The following is a 19,999-nucleotide window of genomic DNA, read 5'->3' on the forward strand; positions in this document are numbered from 1 at the left end:
TGGTGAATGGATGTCTTTAGGGAGGGGATTCTCATGATTCAAATTTTAGCATTAACTTAGTATCGTCTGTTTCTTGAATCCACAAATTGGATTTATCTAATTTTATGTTTGTATTTAAAGCATAGTAGAGCGTTATGGGATTTATTTTTTTGAATTTGTTCTTTGCGACCATGTTATTTGACATTTCGATGTGTCTCATGATTTTAATTAATATTTATTTAATAATTATAATCAAATTTAAATTGTGTAGATTTTATTGCAAATATTGGGGTTCATTAACAATTTTCACTAATACATTTTTTTGGATTACAAAATAATTGAAAATCCATTTTTGTCAGGACATTTTTCGGAAGTATTAAATAACAGCAGCCGAAAAAAAAAGTTAAATTTAGAACAATTATTTAGTAAATTTTAACGAAACAGCCAAGATAAATCACCGTAAATCTACATAAATTCCTTGATATTTTTTCTTGCAAGCACTGAAGAGTCTCAAAGATAAAAATTCTGCGACCTACATTTTAAGAAGACTATCAATATAATAATTTTGAACATTAAATTGAAGTAGTAAGAGACATTCGAATTCCAAATATATAAGAGGAAAATGAATCTTTTATTGAGACAATAAAAAAATCGATGTATTGCAACCTCATATGTATATCTCTTAAGTATAGCAGAATTAAACATTTAGAAATTGATATGATTCGAATTCATGCTTATCAGTGAATAATTTAATGGATTCATGTAACAAATAATGATATTATTAATATTGAAATTAAAATTTTTAGAATCTTCAACTGCCCGCTTTCCATAAATAGTAAAGAAAAATGGATGATAAGGATTTCTGACTATAAAACTTTGTGATAATTGAAATTATCCGAAAATTTCAATGCTATTAGGAAATAGAAGTTGTATTCCGACTTTTGAAAAGTGATGCAATGATTAACGCTGATGATACTTAACTGTTCGATAAAAAAAAAAAAAAAGAGTTTAAAAGTTAAAAATATAATTTTCTTTTCAAAACATTAAGAACGCTTTTTTCAGGAACGCATCTAAAATATAAATATTCAATTTGCTTTACATATTGATAAATATTTCTAAGAAATAATGAAAACCCAGTTTCACACATTTTATTTCCACAATGTATAAAAAATTATCAAACTAAGTAACATTATCCAAATGGATTTCATTAAGTCACAAATTAATCATAAAAACAACGGTTAAAGATTCGCGAAAACATTAGTTAACATCAAATGTTTGCATTAAAATTCCTTCTAAAATCAGTAGAAGTAAAAAAAAAATCATATTGTAAAAATTTTTTTAATGATTAAGTCATACTAAATTAATGAAGAAATTCTAAGCAACAAGCTTAGAATAGTGAGGAAGAGCAATGGAAAAAAAATCTCTCTTTCTGTTATTGATAAAATATTTCCTTTTCAACAATGAAAATCGAAATAAAATGCAAGCAGCTCATTTATCACTGGTAAATAAAGGTTCTCGGTTCAACTGATTCTTAGATATTCTGGAACAAATAATTTCTAAAGAAGTCTATGCTTTGATTTATTCGCACTCTTTCGGCTTCAAGAGAGCGGAAGGGTAGCAATTTCTTTCCGATCATTAGGATAATTTATCACTTTGAACAATTTAAACTACCTGAAATATAGAAATAACTTGCAGTTACTATGTTTCGGAAATGGCACATGGAATGGCAATTTAATTATTTAATTATTTAATTTTGAATGTTTTTCTCTCATGAGAATTTCTTATTATTGAGACAATGAATACGTAGATTTAGCTGGAATTTCACAGAATGGTACGAACCGGTGTAAATCAGAACCTATTTAAAGTAGTTAAATTAAAATGACATATTACTGCTACGTGAAGCTATTCAGGGATAATCCTCATTAATTCTTAATTATGGTCAGTTTAATTCGAAAATAACCAAATGCACACCTTCATATAAACCTTTTTCAACATAATAAAAGCTTGAACTCGACAAATTTGATCTAGACCGAGCCAACATTCTTGAACAAGCGAGCCTCTTTCGTGAAGATTTGACTCTGATTATCAGTTAACGGCATATTTGCATGTGGAAAATGAACACATATAAAATAAAATACTTCGGCACTTTTTATACGAAATGGCAGTTTAATTATATAATTTTGCATAGTTTTCTCTAATGAGAATCTCTTATTATTCAGACAATTCTCTTATTATTGATCTTCACTGAGGCAGGATTCTTTTGAACAAGTGAAGTTGAGCAAGCTAAAATGTCTTGAACAAGTGAGCCTCATTCGTCAAGATTCGACTCAGATATCAGTTAATGGTATACTTGCACTTGTCCGATGAACACGATATGAAAGACTTACAGAACGATTCGGCACTTTTTGTATTTTAAAATTATAGCGAATATTTTTTTTTCATCAAAGAACTATATATAAAATAAAGGTTTTCATTATGCATGCCATTACATGACAATAATTATAAATAATTCTAGCGGATTTTTAAATAATTTCTCTTTGAAATTGGTCATATTTCAGGATCTATTTTGTTAGATATATTGCGGGATGCTCTCCAAATATATGTGTGGGATGTCGAAAGTAATTTATAATTTGTTATGCCATCACACTACATAAAAGTACCTGTCCTTAATCTTTAGATATGTTCTAATATCGAATAAAAACATCAAAGAAATAATACAAATGTATTTTTCTTTATTTTTTCCTATAAATACCCGTGACTAAAAAGTCATTTTCGAAATATTTCTATCATTTCCCTAGGGAAGAAGAATTTTTTGAATTCTATGGTACTTTTTAATTAGGAAATCATAAGGAATAAATACATTATCACTCGGAATTTATTCTCAGCACACTCAATCATAAAAAATTAAGTGGTTACTTTAACAGTTAAATAAATGTTTGTTTGTTCATTTACTTAACTGTTTACTTAACTGTTAACATTTGCAAATTATATTTTGAAAGAATAATAATCGCCGTTTCAAAAATTGAATTTTATGTCCCAAACATACTAATATTGCCTTGGATGCAGAAGTAAATATACCATTGGGTTGAAAAGAACTGAAAACATTTTTTTTTCTATTAGAGAAAAATATACAGTTTTTCCAAAGATTTAATTTTTTAAATAAAATAAAGGAGTTTTGGTAGTACTTTATTTTATATAAAAGCATCAAAGACTGGCTAATAAAACATTCTTGCAATGGCTCCAATGATGGAGTCAGAAATTTAAATTGTTGCTTTAGATTCCTCCAAAACTATAGATGGCCCGAATTTCGTTTACTTTACCTTAATCATAATTTTTTTTTCAGCCTCCAAATCATTTTTCTTAAGATAGTAATAAACGTAAAAACGACAAACAATAATCGAAAGTCTCAATTAAATTCATGTTAACTTTATAAAATTGAAGCATAAGCATTAAATGGGGCATTGATTATTTTTATATCCGGTGTATTTCCTTTATCCACTCAAATGATATAAAATGATAAAAAATAACTTATGGGAGATATTTATCAAGTAGAAAAATACATTTCTTGTGATAATAACACAGGAGAAAATTTAATCGTACGAAAAATTATGATACTGTGTAAGCATCGAAATTTTTAAATAATATTTAGCCGATCCCTAAGCAAAACTAAATATGATATTGAGCAATAGAACTCGACTGAGAAGTGTTTGTTTTGCCTGTGAGGATGAACATGAAAGAAATTCTCAGATTATTATCAGCAGAGTGAAAATTTTTCACATTATTAATGTACTATATTTTTAAAAAATGTTATCTGTCAGTTCCATGTTAATGGTACAATTAGTGCGCTAAACTAACAAAGTACTTATTAAACCTTTCCTGTCAGGCTATGAGTAGTCTCAGGGGGCGTGCTTTCGTTGCAATAAAAAAAACCTAGGCAGATATACTTATCACTAAAAGCTATTTATAAGGAATAAATTTTGCTTAACATCAGAACAGAGAATCTTGCGATTTCGGCATTTTGCCAAATAAGACATGATTATGCATGTTGTCATTTTTGACAAATTCGAATATACTTCATCCTACAGTGTAATCAAGATAATAAATACAGCCTCATTTGTCACTAAATTAACTTCATGTTTCTCATTCGGCTGAATAAGTAAATTTGTTTAAGAATGAGGCTTATAATATTCAACAGTTATTTGTTATAGAAAAAGCGTTGGAACAAATATAATTTTTTGTATTTTTTATTAACTTGATGTACTTTAGGTTCGTAAAAAGAAATTTGTATTCAATTTTTCACTTCCTTTCTGATTTTGAAAGCAGCCGATTATGATACACTATTTAAATATTTCTCAATTAATTATTAGTGAAGCGATTTATTTTAATATACATTTGATTAAACATAAAAAAAATGATTTCAGAATTATATAATATTTATAACAATTAATGAGGAAAATAAGTAAAAAAAACCAAAAGATAGAAAATAATATTCAGAAAAAAAAACCTCTTTTATTTATTTACTAAAAATTAGATTTTTTTTTCTCTCAAAAACAAATGAACATCAAAACTAAAATCATTAAAATTGTGAAAAAGTACAACTATTCTATTAAGTAATTAAGTAACAATTAATATCAAAAGAAAATTTTAAACATTCATTAAAAGTTAATAGTAAAATGTAAAAAAAATCAATATATTGAATAGTGAGCTTTTCTATCAACCTCTCACATTTTAGGATTTTCATCAGACATCCATACTTTTGATAAGGAAATTTATTCTCTAGTTTTTAGCATACATAATAAAAACAGGTGTTTAAATACATTGCTATTTTTACTATTCTTTTATTTGTCTTTTTTTTATTTCTAGCAAATCAAGGAAGTATGTAACTGATGCAAATAAAATCACACCAGTCATTACAAATAATTGAAATTATAGAAATAATTACCCAGCTTTGACAATTAAATGGCTCCATCCTCTCTCAGGCCTATACTTCTATGAAAATAGCTAAAAATCCATGATGGACTAACTTATAATGCTTGAAGAACAGATATTTTGTTTTTATGGTAGTTCATATATTAAATAAAAACAGTACATAAAATGAAAGAGTATATTTTTGGTTGTAGGTTCGGAAGGAAAAAGTGATTTGTTATTCTTCAGTGACTTCAAATTTAAAAAGAGTTCAGCCATTCAGTTTTTTTAATAAAAGAAGTGTAAGTTACAGATTTAAAAAGAAAACCGTTTTAACTTCATACGTTTGATAATAAACAAGAAATTCTCCATAAATATATGTTTATACCGTTTAAAAGAAAAACTCTATAAATAAATAATTGATTTTTAAGACTACAACATCTAATTAATCAATGTATTTCAATACATTTGAAAATAATGTATTCACAAGACTCAAGATACTTATAACTAACCATACCCAAAGTTTAACAATAATAGACTTCATACATATGAATTAGCTTTCCATAATAATTCTAAGCAGTATTAAGAAAGATTTATAATATTCTGTCCTACATCATCCTCATCAATTGAACCCGATTGAAACACAACACAATGATTGTTTGTTAGCTTTTTCTTCACACCGAATCTAATCAATTGAATCGAATGTACATGTGTAAATATCTGGTGGTTTCAACTATCAACTTTGTTACATATAAATTCTAATTTCTAAATGAAAAAAATCCTGTTTCATTTTCATCCTGTCCATGCAAACGGCAATTATCCATCTTCATATTTTTACGAATGATTTATTTTTGAATTTGCCCCGAACTTATGAATCACCCTGTATATAGTAAATAAGATATGTACACATCAATGGTAAATAATGTTAATAAACTTACATATTTTATCCAAAATGCAAGCGTTGCCCTTGACATATTCTCCAAAAGCGACAACAGCGTCGTTATGTTAGCAATTAATTTTCGAAAGAAACTTTTCTCATCCGCATTGAACTTCCGTACTGCACAAAAACAATGCTTAGACGGAACTGAGGAATCTTTTTCACAGGTTTAATGATGCGGTACTTAGGCTCTTTTTCTCCTTGAAAGACTTCACTCGATGACGAATTTAAACACATGTTTCGTACCATGGCTGACAAGTGTGCAGCAAGCAAGCAAGCAGATTTTTTTTCCTCTGCAAGTGGCCTAATTATTGGAACCACCCCCCTTTTCTTTATCCTTCAGACGAAAAGGAAAAAGCAAAGAGATCGTTTCCTCTCTGACTCTTGGGCTTCTTTCTTCATTAACTTCCAGTTCCGATGAGGCAAGGGGAAGGAGTTAGAAACGCAACGGAAAAATCGATGAAGCAAATAAAATTGGGGAAAAAAATTAGAGACCTTTTTTTAGCTAGAAAACAGCTCAGAAGTAATGCTTTTAAGGCTCCAGCGAACTTAAAACAATCTAAGAGAAGATAGAAAAAATCGAACTGCTTCTTCCCTCGGGTGATAAATTTTTGAATTAATCAACTCGTTAAAGGATATATTGAATACAAGGGAATTAATAATTATTTTTACATGGAAAAAATTAAAACTTGGTCAACTGGTACAATGGTTTATGTTGCAAGTTTTATTCCCGTTGAAAATTTAGGTAACAAAACGAATATATGTGATGTTTCGCCTTTCAAGTTTTTATTTTACGTGCCTTCACAAACTCAAATTGATAAAAGGTAATTATCAGAGAAATAAACATGATTAAAATACAGGAAGATTCCGTTTCTGCAGGAAAACTCGAGGCGTAATCATTGCCTCCACCACAATGCTAAGCAACTACTTGGCCAGTAAGATAACTATCACCTAAAGATGATGAAAGCTGTTCCCAAGCGCATGGCTAGTTTATAGGGGAATTAAACATGTGTACAGTGATAAATTCTGTGGGGACTAATTACCTTAAATACAGACTGCTGACAAGTTAACGCTTACAGTCAGGTTAAGTGAACAATTACCCATAATAGGCAAGTAAGTTCGTGCTAAGTATGTCGATGGACCTCTCATCTCTAACAGAAAATTCAAATCTGTCTTTACCATTTTGAAAGAATAATTGCGGTTTACATACTTTACCTTTTGTATTACCATGTTTAACGCGTAAATAATATCTTTTATAGTTTAGGGCCATGGTGAGCTTGTGATAATTTCGGCTGCTGGTTTGAATAAACTTGCGTTCGGGACTAGATTCTGCAGAAGATTGGTCAAGTATGGTGGCCTGTTACCATGGTGGTCATGTTGAATCAACTATTTGAAGCTCAACATTCCCATAATGGTGTAGCAAGAGAAGTTTTGTGAATTAGGTACTATTTCAAGCAAGACTCTCGAAATCGGACCATGTTTCAAAATTACGATACCCGACCCGAAATAAAACCCTTGTAGTTTCAGAGAGCGATGTTAATTTAATAAATTAATCAGTCAATCTATTTAATGAAGTCATCTCTGCTGTTTCCTGTGAAAAAAACTTCGATATTACCTCACAGTAAAATAATTACTTTAAAATGGTTAACATCATAAATATCTCCAAATATCTGATCATGTTCCTATCAAATTTCTTTGCTCGTCATTCTTAGTCTCTAAAAATTGTCTGCAGTTAAATAATTAAATTGCAGAAAAATAAATACATTATTGTTAACATAAAGTAATTTTTCTAAAAGAGCTCGAAATAATATTGGAGGAAACAATTTATATTTTATCAAATTAATAAACAATAACAAAAAATCTTATAAATATTTTCTCAACAACAATAGATAATGAAATTGGAGGTCAAGTATTTTATATAACGACCATTTATAGAATGTTATAGAAAGCTCCTGAACAGAATTCTTTATTTCTCATTATTTGATTTTGAACAACATATACTCGCTTCAGTAAGAAAGTTTAATGGGGCGATGAAATAAATATTTTTTAAGCGCTCGCAAAAATTTCATTATTATACAAATAGAGCATTAAATATTTCTTGAGATCTAAAGTACCATAAAATGGACGACATCTCTAGTGGATTAAATAAATAATGTATAAATTTAAATTTTATTGAGTAGTTTGTATAACCTGAGGATAGAAATAGAAAAAAATAATACTCGGATTCAAATGCATTACCTAAAGCAAAATTTAATAGAATTTTGAGCAAATATTAAAAATTCTATATTGCAGTTTAACTTTATTCTCGTTTTGCGATTATTTTTTATTTTTAAATGCAAAAGGGAAAAAAACAGTATTAAAAATTGCGTATTAAAATTGGAATATCTCGTCGAATTCGCATGCAACGAAATTTTTAAGTTGGGACAGCTGGACAAACGGACTTTAGTATAATTTTCAATACGCAAAACGTATTCACAAAATTGTCTAATTTTCAAATGTATTAAAATATTATTAATTTTTTTCATCAATTTCCGTAACCTTGTTTAATAAAAAGAAATCTCCATTGTCAAACAATACCTCGTATTTTTATGCAAGTTTCCAAATACAAATTGATGTATCAGAAAACAGCATTATTTTCCGATTTTACTTATATTGTTACGTTAAATCCACATTACAACATACTGAGCACAAAATGGGTAAATTATTTATTAATCATTTCAGTGGAACGTTATCGTTTCAATCTTCGAGTGGGATTTGAATTATAAACACGGCTTTTATTCCTGCTAGAACACTACTAGGGGACAAGTCCAGAGGTCTAATGCAATCGCATAAATGCGTGGACAGTTGTGTAACATCCGAACAGAGCCAGAGTTAAACGTAGAGTTGGAAATGGTGATTGGCTTAGATACAGATTAGAGCGCTTAGCTCGAAGTTATTTCGTGCACAAACAACTTTGGCTAACTGCCAGAATGGAGTAGAATGCTTCAACTAACTCTCAACATTAAGACAATCAATTTCCGCTTATAACGGTAGAACATCTAAATCGTTAAGCCCCAAAACTTAACAATGTAGAGGTAACGGAAAGTCACCTATACAGGAGTAGAGGATGAAGTAATTGAACAACGAAAACCAGTGTAATTTCTAATGGGTAAGACAAATCGTTAATTGAACACCTTCGAAAAGCATTTTATGAAACAAGGATTCAACTAATTAAAGGTTTTGAAAATAAACTAGATAGTATATTCATTTTGACATTACTAAAATGTATTGCATTTTATTCCTGAAGATCTATTATCATGCCATTAAGTTGTTAACGTCTTTAAAAATAAAAGAAAAGTAAAATCTTTAACATTATTCTTTTAAAGAGATGCTATCGTAATCATCAACTCCTTACTGGTACGCTAATGAATTTTTCAACAGTTGGAAGGTTTAAATTTACACAATCATATCTTCAGGCCACCAAACCAGTATTGCCACCTCTGACTTTGATAATATTCATATACTAATCACCGTCTGTTATTCGTATACTTGTTGTTATTCGTAAAAATGTGTTTGCGAATTCTTATTATTTATTCAACCTTGAAGATTAGATATTTTTTATATACGCAGCAAAAATGGAAATATATATATATATGAACGTGTAAAATGAATATATATTCTAAGCATTTACAGATTTTTTTTTGCATATAGTTTTACGACAAGTCCCCCAATTCAATTTTTGCAAAATTTACCAATGTGTTGAAACCTCGTAAAAGGTTCTCAATTTTAATGAAGATTTGATTTGTTGCATTATAGCTTCATTTTGAAGCTTGCAAAAGTTTTTGAAGATAGATCTATTAATTTTGAATCAAGGTCAAACAAAAGAGTTATTGCTCTGTCGATAATTCACTCCTTTCACTACTACAAAAATAAGAAGACGTATTACCTTTAACATAATTTAATATCTACCAATTATTCAATAATAGGTATCGTCTGTGAATAAGAATTCTGACACACTGGGTTGCATCGTCCTTTCGTCATAAAGGAATGATCTTGAACCATTTAATTATTGTAATTTTAAACATCTAAACTAAAAATAATTCACCTAAATCTGTTTTAATTTGATAAATTATACGAAATTTGGAAAAATCGTCATTATAGACTCTAAGTTGAATCATACCGTCAAAATGGTCTCAAAACAGAATGTATCATTCCATTAAATAGTAAAAAAGGGAATTACTAAGCTAAATATCTAATTGAAATCATTTTCTTAGAATCTTAACAATACAATATGAATACCTTCATTCAAAACAATTGCATCATTTAATAGAAAGCCAAGGGGAAAAAAATCTTCAAGAAATACATTCAAAATACAGACATTCAACCCACAATAGTGAGGCTCCATTTCGCGCTACTTAATTAAGCCTTAATTTGGCTCCATCCGAAAGACAAGCTTCGAATCAATAGCTCCGGCGAAAGAGGAGCTCGGAATAGAGCTCTTTGTGAATAAATTTGCGTGTGAAGAATAGAGATCACTTAGACGATCTACATCAGCGTATGCTCCTTAGCTTTCCCTTCCAGGTGTACAGGAACTCTTTCAGCAGAACAGCATTTTCTCTTAATATGCTTGAATCATAACCCGTGAAATGAATAATCGATCGACTCGGCGCGCGGGAGATTTATGCTTAATTACTTTATCATTAGGATCAATGTCAGAAGGTGCTTTAGATGTCTCAACAGAGCCAAGGACAGCTCACCTAAAACACGGTTGTCAAGGCATGAGTTGCGACGGGGACGGGAAGTCAGATTTGGGGTGGAACTTTACAAAAAATTAATGAATAAATAAAGGAGATAATATGAATTTCATACATGTGATATGGAGCGTATGTTAGAAAGATAATTAATTCACTCCTTAGAAATTTTTGAGCTTTTTTTCTTCAGATAATCTAGCATTATTTGGTTAAAGGTCTTCAGATGAGCATTTAAATGAATGAAAAAAGAGATAATTCATTCTAGAAGCTTCAAGGTATATTGTGAAATCAGGTTATACCTACTAGTTTATTAATTTGGCTAACGGCATAGTTAATTCGCTTATAAGTTTTATTCCGTATTTACACATTTTTTTTTTGTTTAATTTTCAAATAGTCTTTAATATTCATTTGAATAATAAAATATTTAATTTCCCCTGGGATAATTTTATGAATATGGATAATTCATAATATGGACCAAGAATAATTTTATTTCATCGTATAGATTATTATTTCTTATTTTTAACTATAATTATAAATATACTATTATTATATATATGATAAATAAAATCTAATATATAATTATTACACACTAATTACTTTTTCCTTATTTTTTCAATAAATATATATTTTTTATATATTTCATTAGAGTAAAGAAGGCAATCTAGACGTGGTGGGAAGAAAATAGTAAGGGCTAGTCTTTCTTCATCTAAAATCTGCGGTGTATTCGATCTGATTGTATTTTTAAACTTACTTGGAACTATGAGTTTTATTTTCGTATTGTATGGAAGTATAAAAGATGGATAACGATTTAGAATAGTTAATTACTTCTCCAGTATAATTCGAACAGTAGTAAAACAGGATGAAGAAACTTCATCAAAGATATAATAACAATAAAAATTAACGAAATATTCACAATCTCCTTTTTATATAATATGAATTTTTATAGTATAATTAAAACATTACAGTTTTGGTAAAATATGTTTCATTACTATTTATACAAGTCACAAACCATCCTATATGCAAGTTATAAAAATAAAACTTTATAGTTGCATTAATAAAATGAATTTGAGATAAATCGCACTGAAATGCATTTGATTGATTATTATAGAACTAAATAACAATGATTTCTCGAAGGTAATGCAGTACTCAAACAAAAATATATAAACTAATGTTGAATAAATCATTCGAAAATTTGAAGCTTTAAATCTCTGGTGCTTATAAATTAAACTGTTCATTGAGAAATTCATTATGAAAGAAAGACAATCTCATTTTGAAAGAAAATTTTCACCGTCGAATCATTTCTAAAGAGAACTAGTAATTTGATTACTTGTAAAACAGACAAAGTAAGAATATATATTTTAAATCGAAAGAAGTTTTGAAATGGCATTATTACTTTATTGGTGGTAAAATATAAGACATCTAATTTCTCCACTTTCGTATATTTTTTACGAGAATTAGATTCACTCGAATAAATTGCAAACATCACCGAAGGGTAACAAGGCATGAAATAAACAACAATATGGTATATTTCTAACATTTTTTCTTTCAATTATTATTTTTCATATTTATCACATTTCGCTTGAAGGACTTCGGAAAGGATGTAATTAAATAAATCCTGAAATGAACGACAGAAAAAAAACACCGCTCAAAATCTTTTTGTTTTATATTTTTCATAAACGACAAATCTATATTATACCAAAACAGGAGAAAATTTTCGAAAAAAAAAAGAGGAAAAAGAAAACATAATTGCTTAGAGAGAAATCTAAGTTAAATATTCTTACTCTTTCATTCCAATCCGTTTTTGAACTAAAAGTATTTTTCATAGCGCCTTGCCCTAGAGGCCACACAAATATAAGAAAATAAAGCCATAACAAAGGTATCATTAAATCATCTTTTTTTTAAAAAAAATAAATACAGCACATACCATTTTTTTCAGATAAAAAACACTGCTTTCAAAATTATAGTAAATCTGAACCAATACATGTAAGTAAAGTAGCTTGAAATTATTAAAGCGTTTTTAATATCCTGAGGCTTTGAGTTATGCTGCTTTGAATAAATGAAAATTCATTCGAAAGACAAATTATATGCAAAAAGAGAAATTCCCTATTTATGAAGAAATGCCTTGAGACCAAACCAGAAAGAAGATATATTAGCTTTCTTGTGAAGATTTCCTAGACAAAACAGCGCGCAAGGTCAATTTGAAACTAAGGATATCAAATTCAAGATAAACATATTTTATTTTTCTTAACAAATGGAAATATCTGAGATTTATTTTACTCATATAATGTCTGGGGAATATCATTTTATGTTATTAAACCCTTAAACATCGTGCCCATGCATCATATGAGCATCGAATTGCCACTTTTGAAATTTAAAAACTGAAACTAAATTATTCAAAGACGCTATTATTCGATTCGGAAATTACAAATAACACACAAACACGCCAAGTATTTTATATATTCATTAACTAATTCCAGGAACGAAAGATGTCATCCAATTAAATAGCAGAGAAAATAAATTAATTAAGGCGTTGAATCGAATTAAATTAACGCTATACATCTTAATGATTCACATGTGCAACACCCTATCTTTGCATTTTAAGTTAATATAAAATAATTTAATTATGGATTAATTAGTTTTTAATAATTTAATAACTGAAGCAAAGTCGATTTAAGATAAATATTATTTTTACACCATTATTATAAGCTCAAATTTGTTACTGTTATTAATTTTAATGGAGCACATTATTGATTCTTTAGATATTATTCTTACATTCCCCACTTTCAATAAAAGAGGTTTATGTAATTTCTATTGAACGTCAGCAGTGCAGTTTAGAGTTAAAACAGTTTCACAAAGAAAGCATTTGAATATTCATATTTACATTTGTGTAAATTAAGTTAAATAGAACAATTTAATTACCAATTAATAAATTTTTAAAAATTAAATAATTGAAGCGAGGTCGATTTCTAATAAAATTTGTTTTTACTCAATTCTTGTTAGTTCAAATTTAATAGCTTATTAATTTTAAACATGCTGATAATTGATTCTTTAGCTATTTTTCTTATATTCTTATACAAGATCACTTAATTCTATTAACATAATAAGATTAAAACAATTTTATAAAAGGAAACATTTTTCTAGTAGTAATGAAAAGAGCAATTTGAATGTAAATTGTTAGTTGGAAATGAATATTTAAAATACTTATAGATGAAATTAAAAAAATGAATTGCTCGAAAGCATTAGATAAAACCAATAAAGGACTAGACTCTCATTCAAAATTTAAATCTAATTTCGAAATTTATTTTTTAGTATACAGGCGCAGTATATTATACGGTGCAATACACCATATAAATTGCTTTAATAAATTAAATCCCAATTTTATTAGTTTAGGTAAGGTAAACAACTTACTCCTTTATAAGAATGAATGTTTTTAAACAAAAATTGATTGCAAGACAAAACACTGCAAAAAAAGCTAATACATGGTGTACAAATCAGTAATTTATAATTGAGATTAAAATTCTATTTATCTTAGACCCCTTAGAGATCCTTTTCATTTCAGCTGTAAGTAGATTAATTCCTTTTATATAATCTGGGAATTTTAAATTTAACTGAATGAACAAATTTAATTAGGTTGTGAATAGTTATCTAAGATGTCACCAACTGTCTTGTATTTATTCACATATGAAAAGCTATGTTAATTAACCTATTTGTAAATCCCTTTTCAGCATGTAATTTCTAAATGCAATCCACAAGAAGATAAAATTGCAATTATAATTCGAAAAGTGATAGTTCAGTTACAGCTGGATATCATATTGCCCATATCGGATATCCAAATAGGAAAGATTGCGTTATATTGATATAAATTCGAAGCGTTCAGAATTCCTTCTTAAATTCCTTTAAAAATTAGAAGCATCTCCTATTGAAAATATGTGAATGTTAAAATGTTTCCATGTACTCGTTTGATGTAAAAACAATTTTTCAAGCGTATTAATTAATGTCGGATAACTTTTCCATTTTCAAAAGATCACTGTCTCCAATCGTGTTGTAATATGAAGAAAATGGGAAAGAGGAAATGAAATTTATCTTCATACAAATCTCTAAGAGCATGTTTATTATAAAACAAAATTTATTTACTAATTTTTAAAAATGCAAAAAACACAATGACAAACTCAGGTGGATTCAAACTATGGAGACTTTCAAGCCCAAAACCAAAGTTGGGTAACTTTTATGCTCTAGTTTTATCACTGCTTCAACTTGTTTTAAAAGTTGTAAAAAACACAATGAATAAAAATAAAGATTTTAAACACAAAATATTATTTTATTAAAAATATGGAGATCAAAGTAAAATATTGCAATATTCAGGTACTGACAGAAATACTGCAAGCAAATTGGAATTTTATATAAACATTTTTATAATTTATCTTTAATTTTAATCAATTTTAAGGCATTTTTATTCTTATGATTAATTTCCTAACAGCTTTCAATGATTAATTCAGTACTGTTTTCAATGTCACAAGTTTTTATAATTTTGTTTTAACCTCCATAGGTTTAATAATAATAATTCCTCCTTTTACGTATATTAATGAATGCACATAAAATAAATATTAATTTTCATAATTTTCTAATTTTAGTATTCAATCATATAATAAATATTTATGAAATACTGTAAACATTTTTTTCAAGTTCTCAGCTGGATGGTTCCTGTCATGAGGTATTAAGATTTATTAAAAACTAGTCATTTTACCTGCGGCTCCCTCAATGTTTTTCTGTTTTATAAGAGCGTAAGTAAGAGAAAAACAAAAACACTTCTTCGTCGCATGATATTTAACATCATAATAGACTTCAGTAACCCTAAAAATTTTATTAATGATTTCTAATTAATTGTTATTCTAGAGTTTTCGCATAAGCAATTTTGAAAAAATGGATTAAAAATCAAAGAAAAACTGTAGAAATGACATTGATGTAACTGAAAGGCCAATTATTTGAATTTTATGATGGTGTTATAAAATTACTGTATGACGATACTTTTCGAAATTATGACTGAAAAACGTAAAATCGTTTAACCTCGCTTTTACCCCCCCCCTTTAGAGGAGCATAGAAACTTTTTAATAATGCAATTAATCCTTCTAGGTGCTAAGAAATATGTATGCCCATTTTTTATGCCCATGCCATAAGAAATATGTATTTCGTTTGAATCCATCAATGGATGTGGAATTGTTTAAGATTCAAGCAAACAAACGAGCATTTAGTTATATTATATTATATTAATCGAATAGCTTATAGTTACGTCAAGAAAATATTAAAATAATGACTATCATAAGAAACATGTCGCTGCACAAAATTTCATATATCTGTTACATTAGAGCATGAGTTAAAAATTGATACTAAACCTGCATCTTTGCAAACATGAGAGAAGAGAGAGAGAAAAAAAACAAAGATTAAAAATTAGTTACATATAACTAAAGAGTTAGATTTATTAAAAAATTAATTTACTTAAGCGAAAATAATCAGAAAATAGTCACCATGAATGCTGAACATTGTGGTTATGCAGTTTACAAAAACATTGGATCTCATCTCCGCAAGTTCACAGAATTCAGAAATGTGATATCCTTTTTACGGATGAGTAACACACATCTAATGATAACTTTAAGCAAAGTCGTTCTTTCACAGTCTTCCACCCTCCATCCTTAACCTTGGCAGTTTTTTGACTTTCCTTCCTTTCGCGTTATCTGGTTGGTCAAGGTACTAAGAACAAACAACTAATCATCCATTCAGCTAAATGTAGATTTTATAATGCGCAACTCAGAAAGAAAAATTACTTTTCAGTGAGTAACAAATACCAAAACACATCTAGATTAAAAATTTAAGCCTTGATAATTGGTAACCACAAACGAGTACTGGGGAAATTTCGCATTCCAAAGCTTTAACGCATTTAAGTAAAGAATTGTTTAAACAAAGTTCTAAGAAAAAGAAACAAGTGAAGAGATTAGGTAAGAAGACGCATCTGTAAAACTTAATGCGAAGAGTGAGAAAATAAAAAAAGAACAACAATAAAAAAACTGAATTGTAGAGTGAAAATTAACGAGTTAGAAGCGTCTTCTAAGTCTTCTCTATATTAAAAAAACGCATGAAAAAAATTTTGTTAAGTGAAAAATTTGGTCAACTTTCTTTATAAAAAAAGGCGAAAAAAAATTAAGAAAAATAAATGCGTTTGTTGTAAAGAAACTAGAATAGGGGAGTATAGATCGAGGAGCTTGAAAAGATAAATAGCTTGCATTTTAAAGTTTCTGGGAAAGAGAAAAGGCAGCATAAAATAAATATTTTTAAAAAAATCGCCTGTGAAAGTATAGGAGAGAGTGTATACATATAAAAGCTAGCCGGCATAAGCTTTTTCACGATAATAAATGAGCGCTAAAAATTTCAGAAAATTTATCTATCTTGATTTTTGGGAATTTGAAATTGTTTGATTAAAAATAATAGCTGCCTTCAAAGAAGATGCAATATTGGATAGATATTCGACCAGATTTTATGTAATATGCATAATCTTTTCCATTTTGTATTTTTCTATCTCAAGGGGATGAAAAATTCTGCGGTATCTCCCTTTTATTTCCACGATATTTTATTGCCGTATATATTCATATAAATAATAATATAAATTTCAGATTGAAATATAAATAAAATTATCCTCTATGATTTTTTTCTTACAATTCAATGTTTTTATATTTTTACATATAAATTATGAAACCTTTCTTTTTTGGTGAATTACTTTATGTCCTCTAATTTTTAGTGTTATAGTGTAGCAATAAGATGGAATAATCAATTTCAAAAATTCATAAAGCAATCATTCTTCATGAAGAAAAGCATAAAGAAAAAATTTCTAATATTTACCTCCCCCCCCCCTTCCGCCTAACTGCTTGACGGCTAAAAAAGACTTTCGCTTACTTAAATGTTTTTTTTTTTTTTTTTTTTTTTTTGCGCAACGTTAGTTATTATTTTGCATAAACGAAATATTTCCGATTTAATTCAATGATTCATTTTATTTATTATTTGTTTTAAAAATGCGAAATCATTTCCGCACTTTGCAGTTACAAAAAAGTTTAATCAGCACTCAAACTGTTAAAATACTGTCTTTTAAGTGTTCTTGATAAAACATTTTGTCGAGTTTTATTCTGTTCTGGAAACGAAACGAAACATTATTAACTGAATGGACATTGGAAATGCATTTAGAAGTAGTAATTTTAACATTATCGAGATTTTTTAAAAATTAGTTAAATTAATCTACATATTTTTCAGACATATTTATAAAATGTCATCAATTACCTACATCAAAAACTAACTTCCGAATCTACTTGTGTGTAATGTTGTTTTTAAAGCAGTATTTAAACCATAACCACAAAATGAATACGAATATAAGAAAATATAGATGAATGTTTATTTTTATTCATTTATGTTTCACAGAGTAAATGTTAACATCATAAAATTCCTCAATTGAAAATGCTTATTATTGTTACCAAAACAGAAAGCTCCGGGAATTTTGAAACTGTTATCTTTCCAATGTGCTTACAGGTATAGAAGTAAACCGGTTAATAAAGAAAATTGCAAAAAATAGTTTTAGGCTTAGCAAATTAAATTTATTTTTGATTAATTGTTAGTAATTATAAATAATCATTTTTATAAGAACAGTAAGTTCAAAATTAATTTGTGAAACTTTGTACCTCTAGCATTTAATTTTAGAGACTTAAGTATATGAAACTGAAACACAAAAAAATACGTGCTAAACAGGATTATCTTACTCTTAAAAGTTTTTGAAATATCTATCTTTCATAATGAGATTGATTACATGCCCAAAATGCATTTTAAAATAATAAAACCGTAAATAAAGGAAATTGGAGAAGATATTAAATGCCATTAAAATTATTTCGTACTTGAATATCCATTCATCAAGTTAAAATTTCCTAATGAAGCCCCTATTACGCAAGATAATTTTCAATATCGTTACAAGATTTTTACAGTATGTTATAACATTGTGAACAGACAACAACTTCGTAAAAATACTGTACAAAATTTTGGTACTGTTAGAAACAAGGAGTTCAATAATAATTCTGTTAAAGTAAACTAGAATTTTTAGCTTAATTCATCACTTATTCTATGGAAAGAAATTAACATAATTCTTCATTAAATTCCGAGTAGCATAAAATACTTTGCAGCACTGGGACGACATTTTTATGACCTTCCATACTGTTACGAATGTCGAACATTAATGCAAAATATGGTACAATATATTAGTGTTAATAAAGATAGGGAATATTTTTTATTATATTAAACAAGAATTTATTTAATTCTAAACAATGTTTGCTTTCAAAAACAAGGTTGAAAACCTAGTCTAGATTTCAGACGGTAAACAATACCATCAACAGAAAATTCACTTTTACAATAAGCGCGAGAGGCTGATTAATAAAAATAATAAAAAAAGAAACTTAATGTTAAGTCTGAGCTTCACTTAATCAATGCAGTAAATGAATGACTTTTGGGGGAGTCTTTACAAATCCAGCCGAGCAGCGCCGCTCTGCTCTGTGTTTGAAGTTGTCTTTCTTCTCTCCACCATTCCCCTGAATAGCAAGGCAAACTGTGCCTGGAAGACAATGGTCCAAGGGAAAAGGGGAGAGAAAGGTCAACTCTAGGGTGAGATTCTATCCCAATCAATATCTCTTTTCCAGCAAGGATTCGAACGGAGTTTAGCCATCCCTCCCAACTTCTTCGGCTGGCAGACTGTCGAAGAAGCATCGGATCACGCTCTCTAGCCATCGATTGCAGTTTCAACTGTTTTCCTTTAAATACATTCTCATGAAAGAGGCAGGGGGATCATTTGGGGAAGGAAAAAGGCCACACACTCCAACTGAAAAGAGCGAAAAGAGTGGGAATTCTGGAAAAAGAGGAGGCTCCGCCAAGAAATAAAAGAGAGTGGAGGGAAAATTGATAAAATGTGGTGGAACAGAATACCGGATTGCTGATGTACCAGCTGAGCACCGTTGAAGAACAAGGATAGACGCATTTTGAATTTTTATGCGTAGAATGAATGCACTAGGGGTTATGTTCGAGAAAAGTTCGTAACAAGCTGGTAGAAAGAGTGTTACTCAAAATTGTTTCATAAAAGTGAATTATGCATAATTTAATAGTTAAAGCTTTTTCACATAACTTTAACTATTGAAAACAACTTTAACTAAAGAAGTTTGTGCCATTAAATTCAATCCGAATAGGTTTATAAATTCTTTCTTCTGATGAATATATATATCGATTTTCTTAGAATTTCATTTAAATGTCTTTCGTTTCATTTAATTAATTTAATTAGAAATATTTCATCTTATGCCAAACAAAAGTAGTTAAATATTTTTTTTATATAATATGTTAAAAGATGAAAATTCATCATCAAATCCTGGTTGTCACACTT

The 19,999-nt window shown here is 28.5% G+C and overlaps 1 protein-coding gene across 4 annotated transcripts in view; it reads right to left on the reverse strand.

The window, feature by feature from the left end:
- LOC129961037 (tyrosine-protein phosphatase 69D-like) overlaps positions 1-19,999 on the reverse strand; it is a 409,760-nt gene that overhangs the window by 153,917 nt on the left and 235,844 nt on the right. The gene's annotated exons all lie outside the window — the stretch shown is intronic.

This window comes from Argiope bruennichi, chromosome X2 (genome assembly GCF_947563725.1).
Source record: "Argiope bruennichi chromosome X2, qqArgBrue1.1, whole genome shotgun sequence".
In the NCBI taxonomy this organism is placed as follows: Eukaryota; Metazoa; Arthropoda; class Arachnida; order Araneae; family Araneidae; genus Argiope; species Argiope bruennichi.